Source organism: Primulina tabacum, chromosome 5 (genome assembly GCF_025594145.1).
Source record: "Primulina tabacum isolate GXHZ01 chromosome 5, ASM2559414v2, whole genome shotgun sequence".
Lineage (NCBI taxonomy): Eukaryota > Viridiplantae > Streptophyta > Magnoliopsida > Lamiales > Gesneriaceae > Primulina > Primulina tabacum.
The window spans coordinates 39,094,517-39,099,018 of record NC_134554.1 but is presented as its reverse complement, the minus strand read 5'-3'; the positions used below and the strand labels follow the sequence as shown (position 1 = coordinate 39,099,018).

The following is a 4,502-nucleotide window of genomic DNA, read 5'->3' as shown; positions in this document are numbered from 1 at the left end:
TATGCCCTTTGTGCCCCTTTTACAGGAATTGAAGTTAGGAAGGCCCTGTTTGATATGCATCCAGATAAAGTGCCAGGGCTGGATGGAATGTCGGTGTTCTTTTTTCAGAAGTTCTGGGAAGTGATTGGGAAGGAGGTCACGCTGGAGTGTTTGAATATTTTGAATGAAGGAGCCCCTCTTGAGGACTGGAATGCCACTACCGTTACTCTGATACCTAAGGTCGCGACTCCTTTGACTATGAAGGACTATCGGCCTATCATTTTGTGTAACGTTTGTTATAAAATTGTTGCTCGCGCTCTCACGAATAGATTGTGTCCCATACTCAAACATACTGTGAATGAGTTTCAGAGTGCTTTTATCCCAGGTAGACTGATCTCTGACAATATTATTTTGAGTTTTGAAACGCTGCTCTGGATTAGGAGCAGAAAACAGGGACAAAAAGGCTACGCTGCTTTAAAACTTGATATGAGCAAGGCTTATGACAGAGTTGAGTGGTCTTTTCTTGAAGGCATTATGATCAGACTGGGCTTCTCTCGATGTTGGGTGGAGAAGGTTATGTGATGTGTCAGAACAGTCAAGTACTCTTTTTTTCTGAATGGTGATCTGGTTGGGAACGTCATTCCGAGTAGAGGACTGAGACAGGGAGACCCTCTTTCTCCCTACTTATTCGTCTTATGCGCTCATGGTTTATCATCTGCTCTCATCTCACTTGAACAACAACGTCTGCTTTCTGGGGTTCAGATGGCCTCTTCCTGCCCTTCTCTTACGCATCTGTTCTTTGCTGATGACAGTCTTTTGTTCTTCAGAGCTACAATGGCGAACTGTTTGGCGGTGAAAAACTGTCTGTTATCATATGCGAAGGCTTCAGGACAACTTATTAACTTCGAAAAATCTTCCCTCTCCTTCAGCCCGAATACTAATGCGCAGCTGGCTGGAATATTAAGTCTGTGTTAGCTATCCCAGTGGTTCACGCCCACGCTGTGTATTTGGGCCTCCCGGCTGTGTCTATGCGGAGTAAGAAACTGCAATTCACATATCTGGTGGAGAGAGTAGTGAAGAGAATACAAGGTTGGAGAAACAAAAATTTTTCGGTAGGGGGTAAGGAAACATTGATCAAATCGGTACTCCAGTCTATCCCTACTTATGTCATGTCCTGCTTTCGTATCCCCAAATCAGTATGTGAAGAGATAGAACATGAATGCTCTAATTTTTGGTGGGGAGTCGACGCAGGGAAAAATCGTATGCACTGGAAATCTTGGCAATCCTTGTGTAAACCGAAATTCATGGGTGGGTTGGGGTTCAGACAGCTGGAGACTTTCAATCAGGCCCTATTAGCTAAACATATTTGGCGTATTATCTCGGAACCTGATTCTTTGGTGGCCAAAGTCTTGAAAGGCCGGTATTTTCGCCACCAGGATATTATGGAAGCCGAAATGGGCAGCAATCCTTCCTCCATCTGGAGAGCTTTGATGTGGAGCCGTTCTTTACTTGCTAAAGGTTTGTGTTGGAAGGTGGGAGATGGGGCTCGTATTAATACGTTTGAGGATATTTGGCTTCCGGGTCCTAGAACCTGTCTAGCACTGATTCCTGACTACGCTTCATTCTCTAAAGTGAAGTCCCTCATGGTGCAAGGAAGATGGAATGTGCCTCTAATCCAACAGATTTTCTCTCCACTTATTGCTCAGAAAATCACCTCTATTCCCATCACTCTGACTAATAAAAAGGATGCGAGATTTTGGAAATATGACCAGAAAGGTAATATTCGGTACGTGATGGATATAAGGCTGCCCAAGGCCTCTATGATCAGCCCTCTTCGTGCTCGGCCCATTTCCATAAGAATTGGTGGAAGTTCCTGTGGTCTTTATCGATCCCTCCTAAAGTGAGAATATTCTGGTGGAGAGCGCTTAATAATATTATCCCTACGGAACAAAATCTTCTTGCACATCATGTTCCCGTTACTGGAAGGTGTCCTTTGTGTCAGTCTAACTGGGATACTTCCAGTCATGCCCTTTTCTCTTGTCCGGCTGTGAAATCTTGTTGGAAAAGTAGCTGGATTTGGTCATCTCTTAAGCAGCTTCGCCACTTAGATGTGTTTGATATATTTCTAGGGATGAAGGAGAAGCTGAGTAAACCTGATTTCGAGTTATTTGTCATGCGCACTTGGGCCACTTGGAACGAGAGACTTCGCTTTCTTCATGATTGTCATGGCAAGGCTCGAGTGTTAGATGCTGATTGGTGTGAAAATATGCTCTGGGATTACCGTGTTGCACGTGATTCAGTAACGAGCGGCAAAAAGTCATCTTTGATCAGCTCTCCAATCACTTGGTCTGCCCCGCTAGCTCACCAATTTCGGTTGGATGTGGATGCAGCTTATAAAGAGGGATCTCCCAGTTATGCAGTTGGTGGTGTGATTCGGGATCATGAGGGTCAACCGATTCTGGCTTTCGGAGAATTGATTGATAAGGTCCAATCTGTTACATTGGCCGAGCTTTTTTGTCATCCAGGTCGGCTTCATTGCCTCTGATCGGCAATTTTATATTGCTCCGCCGCCCTCTTTCCGAGTTGGAATGCATCCTCCGCCGCCTCAAGACACGATATGGCCCGCTCATGACGATAAGTATCGGGCCTCGGAAGCTTATTTTCGTCGGAAGCCACTCCCTGGCCCACCGTGCCCTCATCCAGCACGGTGCCATCTTCTCCGACCGGCCACCTCCACCTGCCACCAGCAAGGTTATGAACAAACCCCGGATAGTGATTAACTCCGCCGCCTACGGCCCCACGTGGCGTCTTCTCCGCCGCAACCTAACCCACGGGATCCTCCATCCAGGTCGGGTCAAATCCTACTCAAGCTCCCGCCAGTGGGTTCTTTCAATTCTAGTTAGTCGATTGAATGAAACAATCAAATCGGAATCTTCAGTCACGCTGATCGATCATTTCCAGCATGCCATGTACTGCCTGCTGGCGCTCATGTGCTTCGGGGACAAGCTCCACGAGACCCAAATCAAGGAAATTGAATCGGTGCAACGTGAATTGCTTCTGGGCTTTCGACGATTCAACGTCCTCAACTTTTGGCCTCGATAGGGGAAAATCCTGTACCGCAATCGCTGGAAGGAACTCCTTCGAGTGCGCCTAGAACAGAAGAAACTGTTGGTTCCTCTCATTAGGTCCCGCATCCAAGCCAAACAACAGAGGATCTCGAACAATCAAGATGATGATCATGAAGCAGTGTTAGCATATGTGGACACACTGGTTGATTTGCAGCTTCCAGAAGAAAACAGGAAACTGGAGGAATCAGAGTTTGTGAGCCTATGCAGCGAATTCCTTGCCGCTGGCACGTATACCACATCCACGGCTCTGCAATGGATAATGGCTAATCTTGTCAAGTATCCTCACATCCAATCCAAGCTTTACGATGAGATAATCAGTGTAGTGGGCTCGCGGAAAAGCAGCCAGCAGCAGCAGATGGTGGAGGAAGAGGATGCACAGAAAATGCCATACCTGAAAGCAGTAGTGTTAGAAGCCTTGCGGCGACACCCTCCAGTCCATTTCGTTCTGCCGCACAAGGTGACAGAGGACATCAAGTTGGATGGTTACGAGATCCCTCGTGACGCCACGGTGAATTTTATGGTGGCTGATATGGGTTGGGACCCGAAGGTGTGGGAGGATCCAATGGAATTCAAGCCTGAAAGATTCTTGGGTATTGATATTGGAGAGGCTTTCGATATAACAGGGAGAAAAGAGATCAAAATGATGCCATTTGGTGCCGGAAGGAGGATTTGTCCAGGCCTTTCTTTGGCACTCCTGCATTTGGAATATTTTGTGGCCAATCTTATTTGGAACTTTTAGTGGATTCCTGTCGAAGGTGACGAAGTAGATCTTACTGAGAAACAAGAACTCACAACTATCATGAAGAATCAGCTGCGTGCTCGAATCTCTCCGAGAATCTGAATCAAAGGATACATAAATTGCCCTGTCTAGGCCATTTGGAAAGCCTATAATGCCATGAATTTTGAAACCACGCTGGCACAACTTAACATGTCTATGATGTTCGGTATCACGTCGACAGTTATCTCATGTTTAGCAACAACATAACAAATTAAAGGTAAAAATAACAAGTTATTACTATAAAACCTGGTTTCGACTAATTAGATCATCAAACCAATTTTACTGTTTCTTAATGTCGTAGTTATAACTTATAATTTTCAAACGTAAAAGAAATTTGTCGACTAAACTAGCTTGATGGAATAGTTTGGTGGGTACAACTTGTTTTGCACGTTTCTACCTATTGTAATTGTTGGGCAATGTGATTTGGAAAATCGTAAATTCGACAATAGATGCCAATGATTGGTGACTGTAGCATGATTTCCGTGGAATTAAATACACTACTACGTTATGAGGAATTAGAGCTCCTTCGTTTCAGTTTAATGCATCCCAACAAAGTTTTTCAACATCGTGAAATAGAGAGCAAATAAAAAATAGTGTTTTTTGTGAGTGCAGGGTTA

General features: G+C 45.0%; 1 pseudogene; it reads left to right on the top strand.

Annotated features, from left to right (window-relative positions):
* The first annotated feature begins 741 nt into the window (after positions 1–741).
* LOC142544451 (cytochrome P450 89A2-like) lies at positions 742–3,962 on the top strand (annotated as a pseudogene).
* Positions 3,963–4,502: the final 540 nt, after the last annotated feature.